The following is a 15,259-nucleotide window of genomic DNA, read 5'->3' on the forward strand; positions in this document are numbered from 1 at the left end:
ACAACGATTACATAAGTGATTGATAATGGTAAACCACTGTCATATGTATATTGCAAAATTCTATTCTTTACCAGACTGATCACCAAGCTTCCTATCTATCTCAGGCTAATACATAATGTTTTGTTTGTAAATTTTTAAAATAATAACTGATATATCTAGCTGTTTGTAAATCAATACCTAGCAGTTTACATTACTATCAGTTAAAAATATAAAATATCTAATAAATAATTTCAATAGGTAAAACTGAAGTAGAGATTGTTTGAACAAAAAACAGTGTATGTATATTGTAGCTAGTTAATCAGTTCACAATTCAAACATGGTTCTTAATTTTGTAGCAGTAAGTTAATCAGTTCCTTTATTTTTGTTAAAGTTCTAATTTTATTGTATTTAATTCACAGTTCAGTATAATGAGTTTGAACATTTATTAGTCTTCATTATGGCAAGTTTCCATCATCATGCATGTTCCTGATACTCTTCAACTATTCTGTTACTATTAGAATATTGAGCAAATCGTTTTGGATCATCTTTTGCCTTTTTTGGATTAATTTCTATTAGTTTTTGAACATACACTCTACGAAACACTGTGAAATATACCCTCACTGGACACTTCATTAGGTATTGTTGAACTGCTTGTTAATGCAAATATCCAATCAGACAATTACATGGGTGCAACGTAATGCATTTAGGCATGTAGACATTGTCCTGACGACCTGCTGAAGTTCAAACCAGGCATCAGAATGGGGAAGAAGGGTGATTTAAGTGACTTTGAACATAGCATGGTTGTTTGTGTCAGATGGGCTTGTCAGAGTACTTTAGAAACTGCTGATCTACTGGGATTTTCATGCACAACCATTTCTAGGTTTACAGAAAATTGTCTGAAAAAGGAAAAATATCCAGTATGTGGCAGTTGTATAGGCAAAAATGTGGGTTGATGCCAGAGATCAGAGGAGAATGGCCAGACGAGTTCAAGCTGAAAGAAAGGCAACAGTATCTCAACCACTCATTACAACCAAAGTATGCAGATGAAAATCTCTGAATGTACAACACATCAGACTTTGAAGCAGATGGGCTACAACTTCATGGAGCCACATCAGGTGCAACACCTCTCAGCTAAGAATAGGCCACTGAGGCTACAATTCTTATAGGCTTACCAAAATTGGACAACAGAAGACTGGAAAAACATGGCCTGCTCTGAGGAGTCTCAATTTCTGCTGCAACATTCAGATAGTAGGGTCAGAATTTGGTGTCAACAACATGAAAGGATGGATCCATCCTGCCTTGTATCAACGGTTCAAGCTGGTGGTGTAATGTAGTTGGGGATATTTTCTTGACACACTTTGGGCCCCTTAGTACCAATTGAGCATTGTTTAAATGCTACAGCCTGAGTATTATTGCTAATCATGTCCATCCCTTTATGACTGCAGTGTACCCATCCTCTGATGGCTACTTTCAGTAGCATAATGCACCAGGTCACAAAACTCAAATCATCTCAAACTGGTTTCTTGAATATCACAATAATTTCACTATACTCATATGTCCTCCACAGCTACCAGATTTCAATCCAGCACCTTTGGGATGTGGTGGAATGGGAGATTCACATCACCCTGTTGAATCTATGCCACTAGAAATCATGGCATTTCTGAAGGCAAAAAGTGGTCCAACTTGGTACTAGCAAGTTGTACCTCATAAAGGAGCCAGTGAGTGTATGTGTGTGTGTTTGTGTGTGTATATACATATCGCCAAAAGTATTGGGACACCTCTACAAATCATTGAATTCAGGTGTTCCAATCACTTCCATGGCCACAGCTGTATACAATCAAGCACTTAGGCATGCAGACCGCATCTACAAACATTTGTGAAATAATGGGTTGCTCTCAGGAGCCCAGTAAATTCAAGCATGGTACCATGATAGGATGCTACCTGTGCAATAAGTCCATTTGTGAAATATTCTCACTACTAAATATTCCATGATCAACTGTTAGTGGTATTATAACAAATTGGAAGCAATTGGGAACAACAGCAACTCAGCCACGACATGGAAGGCCATGTAAAATCATGGAGCAGGGACAGCTCATGCTGAGGTGCACAGTGTGTAGAAGTTGCCAACTTTCTGCAGAGTCAATAACCATAGATCAGCAAAAGCTCAAGAACATTGGCGTAGAGAGCTTCATGGAATTGGTTTCCATGGCTGAGCAGCTGCATCCAAGCCATGCATCACCAAGTGCAATGCAAACCAGTGGATGCAGTGGTGTAAAGCACACCGCCACTGGACTCCAGAGCAGTGGAGACGTGTCCTCTGGAATGATGAATCACACTTCTCAGTCTCGCAATCCAATGGACTAGTCTGGGATTGGTGTTGCCAGGAGAATGGTATTTGCTTGACTGCATTGTGCCAAGTTTGGTGGAGTGGGGGATAATGGTGTGGGGTTGTTTTTCAGGGGTTGGGCTTGGCCCCTTAGTTCCAGTGAAAGGAACTCTTAAAGCCTCAGCAAACAAAGCCAGTTTGGACAATTTCATGCTCCCAACTTTATGTTAACAGTTTGGGGATGCCCCCTTCTTGTTCCAGCATGACTGCGCACCAGTACACAAAGCAAGGTCTAAATAGAAATGGATGAGTAAGTTTGGTGTGGAAGAACTTGACTGGCCTGCACAGAGCACTGACCTCAACCCAACAGAACACCTTTGGGATGAACTACAGTGGACACTGTGAGCTAGTCCTTCTCATCCAACATCAGTTGCCTTCTATCCAGGGTATCTAAAAGACATTCTGCTAAGATTATTACACACTTAGCCAATCTGCACAGCTGTTTTTCTTGCTCCTGCCTTCTGGCAAATAGTAATAATAATAATAATTCTTTACATTTATATAGTGCTTTTCTCACTACTCAAAGCACTCTCCACACAGGGAGGACCTGGGAAGTGAACCCACAATCTCCTTACTGCAAAGCAGCAGCGCTACCACTGCGCCACTTGTGAGGAACCAGTGGCCTTCAGTATGGCTTCAGAGAAAGTGTTTAGTTGTGGAGTTACTGAACATCCAATCGTAATAACAAACATTGTAATATAAAGACTATGTATAAATATTTGAAATATATCTGAATATATATCTATACTGTATATTGTATTCTATGTATATTTTTTGTGTTTTATTATATTATCACTGTTCTGGAGAGACATGTAAGTAACAATATCATTCTACTGTATGTACAATAAATACTGTATGTTTAATGATGAGATCACCTCGGGATGTTTCCCTGCTGAATGCCCACTGCAACTGACCCACTATATTTATTATTATTAGTAGTAGTAATAGTATTTGATGTTTATCAAAAATAAAAAAGACGACGACTCAAAGAAAGATTGTTTTTATGTTGATCTAAATTAGGTCTTTGTGATCTACTTAAATGTTGCATGAAAAAGGTTTAAGAACAATCAAGATTGTCTCAAACTCAAAAGTTATTCAAAAATGTAAAATTTCTTGGCTGTCACATACCGTTCAATTGATATGGACATGACATACAGTATTTCACATATACAGCTTTTATTAATGAAAATGTTGATGCATCAAATCAATAAATAAATGACTGTTTCCTAAAATGTTTCCCAGTCAATTTTAAAACCAATTTTATATGTAGCACTGCTTTTTAACCCTTTTAAAAATTAATTTAAAATTGTTTCACATGATTATAATTTGCTAGTGGGAATATGAAATACATTTATAGATTGAAAGTCTCTATGTATGAGTTTCATGAGGTACATTCTGTTTGAAACACTAAATGGTAATAAGATTTGTTACTTTTACTATAATGTAACGGTTCAGGAGAAAATGTAATGAACAAGCATTCAAAATAGTAAAAAAAAAACAAACTACTTTATATCTGGATGATAAATTAGACTGGACTACCAATACTGATGCGCTGTGTAAGAACGGACAGAGCCGGCTATACTTCCTTAGAAGGCTGGCGTCCTTCAACATCTGCAATAAGATGCTGCAGATGTTCTATCAGACAGTTGTGGCGAGCGCCCTCTTCTACGCGGTGGTGCTGGGGAGGCAGCATTAAGAGGAAAGACGCCTCACGCCTGGACAAACTGGTGAGGAAGGCAGGCTCTATTGTTGGCATGGAGCTGGACAGTTTAACATCTGTGGCAGAGCGAAGGGCGCTCAACAGGCTCCTATCAATTATGGAGAATCCACTGCATCCACTAAATAGTATCATTTCCAGACTGAAGAGCAGCTTCAGCGACAGACTGCTGTCACTGTCCTGCTCCACTGACAGATTGAGGAGATCGTTCCTCCCCCAAACTATGCGACTCTTCAATTCCACCCGGGGGGGGTAAACGTTAACTTTTAACATTATACAAAGTTATTGTCTGTTTTTCACCTGCATTATTATCATTCTTTAATTTAATATTATTTATTGTATCAGTATGCTGCTGCTGGAGAATGTGAATTTCCCATTGGGATTAATAAAGTATCTATCTATCTATCTATCTATCTATCTATCTATCTATCTATCTATCTATCTATCTATCTATCTATCTATCTATCTATCTATCTATCTATCTATCTATCTATCTATCAGCAAAGTGTTTAGAATGGTTGGATATATGTAAGTATGAGACTGGAAGTCATTTATGTTTGTCCAAATAGAAACTGTTGTAATTTGTACGACTGCAGCATACTGTGCAACGAGCGTGTCAATACTGTCTCGCAGTGGGCATGATGAGAATGACGTTGAGAAAGGGCATTATGATAAATCACGTCATTACATGAAGTGCGCTGTCAAGGGCATTCCGTGACTGACGCTATGGGCATTCCGTGATATGGAGGGCGTTCCGTATCTGATATCAGAGGTATTGCGGGGTGCAGCTTCACTCTGTTGGAACAGGGGGAGGCCACTGACATTTTTGCTTTTCCTCTTTTCTGACTGTTTTTTCACTAGTTTTGCATTTGGCTACAGTCAGGACTGGTATCTGCTCCTTTGGGCAAGGAAGATCAGGATGAGCACTGCCAGAGCCCTACAAAATGACCTCCAGCAGGCCACTGGTGTGAATGTCTCTGACCAAACAATAAAAAACAGACTTCATGAGGGTGGCCTGAGGGCCCAACGTCCTCTAGTGGGCCTTGTGCTCACTGCCCAGCACAGTGGAGCTCAACTGGCATTTGCCACAGAATACCAGAATTGGCAAGTCCACCACTGGTGCCCTGTGCTTTTCACAGATGAGAGCAGGTTCACCCTGAGCACATGTGACAGACGTGAAAGTGGAGAAGCCGTGGAGAACATTATGCTGCCTGTAACATTGTTCAGCATGACTGGTTTGGTGGTGGATCAGTGATGGTCTGGGGAGGCATATCCATGGAGGGATGCACAGACCTCTACAGGCTAGACAATGGAACCTTAACTGCCATTAGATATCAGGATAAAATCCTTGGACCCATTGTCAGACCCTATGCTGGTGCAGTGGGCCCTGGGTTTCTCCTGGTGCACGACAATGCCCAGCCTCATGTGGCGAGAGTATGCAGGCAGTTCCTGGAGAATGAAGGAATTGATACCATTGACTGGCCCCCACGCTCGCCTGACCTAAATCTAATAGAACACCTCTGGGACATTATGTTTCACTCCATTTGACACCACCAGGTTGCACCTCAGACTGTACAGGAGGTCAGTGATGCCCTTGTCCAGATCTGGGAGGAGATTCTCCAGGACACCATCCGTCGTCTCATTAGGAGCATGACCCAACATTGTCAGGCATGTATTCAAGCACATGGGGGCCCTACAAACTACTGAGTACGATCTTGAGTTGCTGCAATGAAATTTCGGCAAAATGGAGTAGCCTGCCGCGTTATTTTTTCACTTTGATTTTCAGGGTCTTTGAATTCAGCCCTCTGTAGGCTGATAATTTTCATTTCCATTAAACAATGTGGCATCCTTTCGTTCCTAACACATTACCCAGTCCATATCAGTATAGATATCCAGCAAGATTTTTTTCCCCATTGAGATCTGATATGTTTTCAAAGTTTTCCTTTAATGTTTTTGAGCAGTTTATTATACTACTTATATTTTAGTGCTAAAGACAAAGATGCAGTAGGCACAGCGTATCAGCAGCTCCACTCAAGGAATGGTAAACTGAAGATTTGAGTTTAAGCTGGGATTTGATATCTGAGACTGAAAGGGCATTCCTTATAATAGCAGGCAGACCATGCCACAGCTTCCGGGCCTTGTAACTAAAAGCTCGACCTCCCACTGTTAGATTATTAATTGTTGGAATCATAAACAGACCAGCATCTTAAGATCTTAAAGTGCGCTCTGGTTCTTAAGTAATGATAAGCACAAAAAATAATGCAGACCTTGGCCATTTCAGGCTTTATATGTTTAAAGTAGGATTTTGAAATCTGCCCTAAACTTTAGTGGGAGCCAGTATAATGATGAAAGAACTGGAGTTATGTGTTCGTATTTTCTTGTTCTTGTAATAATTCTTACAGCAGCATTTTGGATTAACTGGAAGCTGTATAAAGAACAATGATTGTTCATGATCAGCAACCTTGAAATAGCATAAAACTACACTCCATTTGCCTATATTACTTATCCGATTCAAGTTTGGTGAAAAGGGGTAACTTTACATTCCATCTCATCATTTCCCATTGGGGGTGAACCCTTTGCGTTGATTGATGTGGCATGCACAATTTCAAGCCCTTCTGATTATTTTTGCTGTAGACACATTTGGTTTACTCTTTATCATAAAGGTGTACTTTCCTGCACAAAATATGGTTAAAAAATGGATTAAAAATGAGTGCTCTTTGGGTCTAGGGGGACAAAAATAGGGGGAACCCCCAAACATCTCAATGTCTTCCATAACTAGACATCAAGACAAGGCAAACAGTATATTATATTGCAGAGGATTTTGTGTGCTGATGGGTCAGCAGAAAAAAAATTGAGTGGTTTAAAAGTATTTTAAAATAGTTCTTACAAACACGAAAAGTGTCTGCAATGGCTTACATCTTTAGGAAACAACTTAGCTGGATTTAAAAGGAAAGACTCTCAATGTTCATGGGCATCTTTATTGGTTTAAGGGAAGTCTGTGAATTTCATGACTGCTTAAGGTGAATTACATGATATGAAGCTTGAGTTGTTCAGGCTATGCTTTAATCCCATTTAACTCCTAGTGCTTGATATGTCTGGTTTCCCTGTAAATAAACTTACATAGGTTTAGATGAAATAACATTTATTATTATCACACTGAAAATACCTTGGCGGCACGGTGGCGCAGTGGGTAGCGCTGCTGCCTCGCAGTTGGGAGACCTGGGGACCTGGGTTCGCTTCCCGGGTCCTCCCTGCGTGGAGTTTGCATGTTCTCCCCGTGTCTGCGTGGGTTTCTCCCGGGCGCTCCGGTTTCCTCCCACAGTCCAAAGACATAGTGGATTGGCGATTCAACATTGGCCATAGTGTGTGCTTGGTGTGTGGGTGTGTTTGTGTGTGTCCTGCGGTGGGTTGGCACCCTGCCCGGGATTGTTTCCTGCCTTGTGCCCTGTGTTGGCTGGGATTGGCTCCAGCAGACCCCTGTGACCCTGTGTTCGGATTCAGCGGGTTGGAAAATGGATGGATGAAAATACCTTGTGTTTATTGATACTAGTGATCACTTTGACATTGTTAGTCCTCTCAGTGGTGGGAAAACTAGGAGCAGAGGTTTCCAGGGTTGAGTATTGTGGGCTTTTACTTTAAAAACAAGGTTAATAAACTAAAGTGCAGTATAGGGACATTTTCTTTTGTTCACCAACAGAAAATAACTTAGGAAGCTAGTATTGTGCATTTTAAGCACAGTTTTCATGAATGAACAGTGTCATCATTTGATTTAAATGATGTCAATTTTGCAAATCTAAATTTTACATCTAACAATTATAATTTGCATATTTTGATGCATCTTGGCAGTATGGGTTCGCTTCCCGGGTCCTCCCTGTGTGGAGTTTGCATGTTGTCCCCATGTCTGTGTGGGTTTCCTCCGGGTACGCCGGTTTCCTCCCACTGTCCAAATACATGCAGGTTAGGTGCATTGGCGATTCTAAATTGTCCCTAGTGTGTGCTTGGTGTGTGGGTGTGTGTGTGTGTGGGCACCCTGCCCGGGGTTTGTTTCCTGCCTTGCACCCTGTTGTTGGCTGGGATTGGCTCCAGCAGACCCCCGTGACCCTGTAGTTAGGATATAGCGGGTTGGATAATGGATGGATGGATGCATCTTTCCGCAGATATGTCATGACGTATAAAGAAGTAAGTATCATAAACTGAATTGGAGCTCCTGATCCTTTGTCTTTAATAACTTGGTGCTGTGATTAGTAGATCAGGTTTACAAATTACTCCTGACAAATCAAAGAGGTTTTTGCATGCTAGGTTTTTTTGTTTCTCGGTGAGTCTGGACAGCACATGTCCCCAAAACAACAACAGTCCATTTTTACTATCAATTGCTTTAAAAGTTGCATGTAGCCGTAAAACACAAGCTATCTATATCTAATGTCTTCTCAGACTGTTAAATCTACCCATCTTCTGGTACTGGTCAAATTAATTGTGTTTATACAATACACTTTATTTTCATATAGCCCAAAATCACACAAGACGTGCCACAATGGGCTTTAACAGGCCCTGCCTTTTGACAGCCCCCAGCCTTGACTCTTTAAGAAGATAAGAAAAATTCCTTAAAAACCCTTGTAGGGAAAAAAAATGGAAGAAACCTTGGGAAAGAGAGACCCCTTTCCAGGTAGGTTGGGTGTGCAGTGGGTGTCAAAAAAAAAGGGAGTAAATACAATACACAGAACAGAACACAAGTAATCCTCAATACAGTGTAATACTGCAATAGAAATATTACAAGTACAGAGCAGAATTCAACAGTAAATGATATCACATAATATGATTTGGATTTGTTCAGAGTCCTGGGGCCTTATGTGGAACGGCCTCATGTGTAACGGCGTGCGTAGAATTCACAGTATAACATGGCGTACGGACAAAACCAGAAATGTGCTTATGCACAAAAAAATCCAGATGCATAAATCTGTGCGAATGCCTACTTCCATATTCTTCCGCTACATAAATCCCGGTCAGCGTGAAAAGTAACGCACATGCACGTGCCTGCTGTCCCGCCCCAACTCCTCCCAGAATTACACCTCTTTGCATATGCAAATCAATATAAATAGCCCTTAAGCTCAGCCTTCTGTGAAAAGACAACTGGCAAAAGGACAGGGGAAAATAAAAGAATTAAAGCAAATACCAAGTGGAGGCAAGAAAAATCTTACTATTTGTTGGTTTAAAGAGTGATATAATCAACAAAAGGAAGTTGATCGAGTGACATAGAGTGTCGGAGAAACTCAAAAGTTCAAGTTCACAAAGTCGCACAGGGCCCGAAATAAAAAAGAAGCGGTCAGATGTCAAAGTTGCCATTAAAAGGTGAGTTGTAGCCCACTGTCTGAGTGTCATATGAAAGCTTATTAGGGTACAGAGAAAAAAAATAGGCACACAGTTGGAAAAAAGCACGAAATGTCAACTTTAATCTTGAAATTTCCACTTTAATCACGTAGTTTCATTTCTCATTAAAGTAGAACATTATAAACTTCATCTTTAAATCATTTAATTTACTAGTTTCTCAAATCCCATCATAACTAGAGTAGCACGTTAAATGCTTTGTGCTCTATGTGTGTGAATCACTACGTGCTTCTTAAACGGGCTTTCTCTTCCTCCAACAGGACACGAAATCCATTACATTTGTAATATTACAGCTCTTTGAATAATTAAAATACTGAGATGTATACTTGATATCATTTTCATGACGATAGGAGTTAAAGCATGTTATTAATCATGGGAACACGGTGGCGCAGTGATAGTGTCAAGCAGGTGCCTCGTCCACAGATTGTTCCGGCCTCCCGCAAGATGCTTGCTGCACCGTGTGGGACCTTCGATGAAATAATTTGCAGCAGTACTGTCTTTTTCAAACGTACTAACCCTCAATTCCTGTCCTTCCATTTTCTTTCTCCAAGTAACCAATCACCACACAATCAGCTCTGTAATAGATGTTAAGCCATCTGTAAGCTTAGAACGCCAATTCTTCAAAACTTTTAAGGAACATTGAAATATCTTCGTAGTACATGTTTAATTATTCTATCCATCTGTCTTTCCGCAGTGTCGTGCCAGTCCCAACAAGAATACAGCACGAGGCAAGAATAATCGGGGCGCCAGCTCGTAGCTAGCGCTGCAACACCGTGTCCTCACATGTTTAATTATTAACAATATAGATTATTTAAATGATTTTAACATTTTATCTGTATAATGTAATAAACATATTTTGCTGCATTTCATCTTAAAAATGATATCGTCATCATATGTAAATAGGCACTTTATAAAGTGGCGCAGGTTGTGCAATATTATAACTGTATCGCTTGAGGTAATTGTACTTGAATGTACAAACAGTTCTATAAGGAGCACTTGATGGACTGATTGAGTGCGTTTATAGTTCTTGGGATGAAACTGTTTCTGAACCGCGAGGTCCGTACAGGAAAGGCTCTGAAGCGTTTGTCGGATGAGAGCAGTTCAAATAGCGAATGGCTGAGGCAGCATGTGCCTGATTCTGTATACCAATAATTCTCTTTCCGATCAGCTGCTCCAAGTGGTGCAGTGAGAGTAACAACACTAAAGCAGCTATGGTATTTAGATAGATAGATAGATAGATAGATAGATAGATAGATAGATAGATAGATAGATAGATAGATAGATAGATACTTTATTAATTCCAAGGGGAAATTCACATACTTCAGCAGCATACTGATAAAGAAAATATTAAATTAAAGAGTGATAACAATGCAGGTATACAGACATACAATAACTTTGATAATGTTAACGTTTACCCCCCCAGGTGGAATTGAAGAGTCGCATAGTGTAGGGGAGGAACGATCTCCTCAGTCTGTCAGTGGAGCAGGACAGTGACAGCAGTCTGTTGCTGAAGCTGCTTCTCTGTCTGGAGATGATACTGTTTAGTGGATGCAGTGGATTCTCCATGATTGATAGGAGCCTGCTCAGTGCCTGTCACTCTGCCATGGATGTCAAACTGTCCAGCTCCATGCCTACAATAGAGCCTGCCTTCCTCACCAGTTTGTCCAGGCGTGAGGAGTCCCTCTTCTTTATGCTGCCTCCCCAGCAAACCACCTCGTAGAAGCTCGCCACAACTGTCTGACAGAACATCTGCAGCATCTTATTGCAGATGTTGAAGGATGCCAGCCTTCTAAGGAAGTATAGTCTGCTCTGTCCTTTCTTACACAGAGCATCAGTATTGGCAATCCAGTCCAATTTATCATCCAGCTGCACTCCCAGGTATTTATAGGTCTGCACCCTCATGCATACAGTCACTGTTTGGAATAGTTTGACCATTCCGTGGACCATTATATTGTTACTGGTTAATTACAATCAGATGCCTTAAACTAATAAATAATAAGTGGTTAATTTCAGTGTATTTATAAAGCCGCGTCAGGGATGTGGATCTAAAAAAGAATGGGAAACCACACTGGAGCAAAAGCACTGCTTTGACGCTGGGTGCCGCCAGTTTGCAAAGACAAGCGAAGAACTTGCATATGCCAGGGTATGAGCTACTGTGGAAATGTGCGTGGCTTTATGCCAAGTTTAGGTTTTATACATCGCGATTTGAGAGTGGAAACGGGCTTACGCAACATTTTTGTGCGTACGCACAGTTTATACATGAGGCCCCGGGAGACCTTGGCCATCAAGCTACCTCCCCCTATTGGCCATTGCACAGCTGAGTCAGTGCTGGGCCAGCCAATCCAATGAAAGGACAAATCTACCCAATGATTCATGCGATCCTCCATCAGAGATGACTTTACCTTAGGCAGGCAAAACAACTTGGCAGTAGGGCAGTGGCACCAAGTGCCACATTTGAGTACTGATAAAAGAAACAGAATAGGTGAGGGTTAGTAACAAATTATAACTATCATATTACTTATGTTTTAGTGCTAATGTCTAACAACAGAGATACAGACTGTACAGTTAATCATCAACTCTAGTCAGGATATGCTAAACTGAAGCAGTGAGTCTTCAACCGGGATTTAAAAGCTGAGACCGAAGTGGCATCTCTTTTAGTAGCAGGCAAACCATTCCACAGTTTAAGGGCGCTGTAACTAACAGCTCGACCTCCCACTGTTATTTTTATTAATTCTTGGAATCATAAGCAGACCGGCATCTTGAGATCTTAATGTACGTTCCGGTTTGTAAGTCATGATATCTTCAGATGAGTAAGCCGGACCCTGACCATTTAAGGCTTTATATGTTAAAAGGAGGATTTTGAAATCTGTCCTAAACTTAACCGGGAGCCAGTGTAAGGATTTAAGAACTGGAGTTATGTGTTCATATTTTCTTGTTCTTGTAATAATTCTTGCAGCAGCATTTTGGATTAACTGAAAGCTGTATAAAGAACAATTTGAACATCCAGTGAACACCAAATTGCAGTGGTCAATCCTACTAGAAATAAATGCATGAATTAATTTCTCAGAATCCCACTTATTTAGAAAATGCCTTCATTTCCCAACATTTTTAAGATGGAAGAAACATGATTTAGACAACTTTGTAATGTGCACTTTAAATGACATGCTAGTAATCAAAAATAATTCCTAGATTGCAGGCTGATTCAGTAAAATTAATGGTGATTCCAACTGAGTGAAGTGATAACAAAATATTGTTGCAATCAGCATCATTCCCTCCAATAATTAACATCTGTTTTATCTGTGTTTAAAGACAAGTAGTTCTCATCCATCCACTCCTTTAATTCACTAACGCGACTAATTAAAGACAACATGGTTCTAAATGAAAGGCATAACTGGGTGTCATCTGCATAAGAGTGAAAATTAACATTATGTTTTCTAATGATAGATCCCAGTGGAAGCATGTAAAGTGAAAACAGTAAAGGTCCCAGTACTGAGCCTTGTGGGACACCATATCTCAGTTCTGCATATAATGATGGAGTACTGTCAGCACATTTCTGTAAATACTAGAGTCAATTTGATAAATAAGAACTAAACCAGGCAAGGATGGTGCCTGTAAGCCCAACATAATTTTTCAGCCTGTGCAATAAAATAGAATGGTTAATGGTGTCACACGCTGAGCATAAGTCCAACAACATAATTACAGTGGAGTTTCCTTCATCAGAGGATATCAGAATGTCATTTACAACATGTGTTAGTGCCGTTTCTGTACTATGACCAGTGCGGAAAACAGATTGGAAATTCTCAAGTAAATCGTGATGCGTAAGGTGTGACTGAAGCTGATTAAAATACTTGAAAAAGTAGTCGCCAGACAGAAAGGGTAAATTTGAAATGGGTCTATAATTATTAAGTATATGTCGGTCTAGGTCTGACTTTTTAAGTAATAGTTTGATAACTGAGACTTTTAGTGCATTAGGTACTTGCCATGCAATAATAATAATGGTAAGAATAGGCACTGCAAGAATATCCATTGCACTTTTTACTAGTTTTGTTTGCACTGGGTCTAGGGAACAAGTAGTAGGTTTCATTTCAGAATTTAAATCAAGGCTTCTTGCTCAGTTACAGGATTAAAATTTCTAAAGTGTTGAATGCAATGTAAGACAGGGTCTTCCAAGCTAATATGTGGTTTGCATTATGATGTTGAGATCTGGGATCTTATATTCTTAATGTTCTCATTAAAGAAGTTCATAAAGTCTGTACTGCTAATGTCTGTTGGTATTTTACACTGTAGATCTGAATTCCCTTTTGTTAAATTAGCCACTGTTCTAAACAGTACATGAGGATTTTTATTATTGCTGTCATTATTTTAGAATAGCAATCTGAGCAAGCTTTAAAGAGAGCTTTTTAATAATTTTTTTTTTAACACTCTGTTCATGCAATTTGGAAGACATGCAGCTTTGTTGTACTCCATCTGCACTCCAGTTTTCAACACTCTAATTTAAGAGCCCGAGTGTTCTCATTAAGCCAGGGAGAGTTTCTGTGTGCTTTGATCACTTTTGTTTTTAGGGGAGCCACTGCGTCCAGAGCATCTCTCAAGGTCATATTATAATGTGATGTTAGCTGATCTAAATTGTTTTCCATGTTTACTGATCTAAATGGTTTTCCACAATTACACTTGAACTACTCAACGTATCTATAATCTGTTTTAATCCGTGAGTGTATTGGTAAGGGAAGAACCAAATCAAACATAATTAAGTAGTGACTAGAAATAACTTCATGGTATAATATTTAAATTTTCAGTTTCAGCTTTGTCAGTTATAAATCTAATGTGTGGTTATAATTATGAGTTGAACTTTTGACAATCTGACAAAAATCCTACTGAATGTAACAAGTTAAACATTTGCTAAGTGTATACATTAAAATCCCCCATCAATACTACGGGATCATAATTTATAGCCAAATCAGATAAAAGTTTGCCAAATGCAGTCATGAACAATGAATATAGCCCTGGTGGTCTGTAGATTGGCACTACAATTGTGTTGGAATCTGTTTTAATATTTAAAATGAATGCCTCAAACGATAAGTCACCTACATTTTTAGAAGTGATTTGCATTTTGTTACAATGAATTATTCCAAGGCCTCCTCCTCAACTAGAATCTTTAGATTTATGAAGGAATGTGTATCCATCTGGTATTGCTTTAGCTAGGGGAACAGTATCACAATTACTGAGCCAGGTTTTAGTGAGAAGAATCAGATCAGATTTTCTACTTAATATAATATCATTTACCAAAACAGAATTTACTTCAAAGAGAGCGAATGTTCAATAAGCAGAATTTAAAACTGCATACTTCTTTCTGAACTGGTGATATATTTTTTGTTTTAATATGAACTGTTTTTATTACAGGTGCCCCTGGTGGAGGGTCTGGTTTGATCCTTGAGCATGGGAAAGGCACTATATAAATAAAATGTATTATTATTATTGTTATTATCCTTCTCTCCAATTATACACCTTATTTTTTGGTTATCAAGTAATTTAAGGTCTGCATCATGACTAAATTTACTGGATGCCCCATAACAGGGATTATGGGTAGCAGCTTCTGGAAAGAAACAGGTGGGATAAACAATAGCCTGTGATTTATGATCACATGACTGTGGCCTTGAGGGTGCTCTAATCAGTATCTTGCAATACCTATAGTAAAGAACTGGATATAAACAAAATAAGGTCCAGTGAACTCTGCCTCAATGTCCATAACCAAATTTGTTACTGGAATACAATTTTTAGAAGCACACATATGTGTT

The sequence above is a fragment of the Erpetoichthys calabaricus genome, chromosome 14, assembly GCF_900747795.2.
Source record: "Erpetoichthys calabaricus chromosome 14, fErpCal1.3, whole genome shotgun sequence".
NCBI classification, from domain to species: Eukaryota; Metazoa; Chordata; class Cladistia; order Polypteriformes; family Polypteridae; genus Erpetoichthys; species Erpetoichthys calabaricus.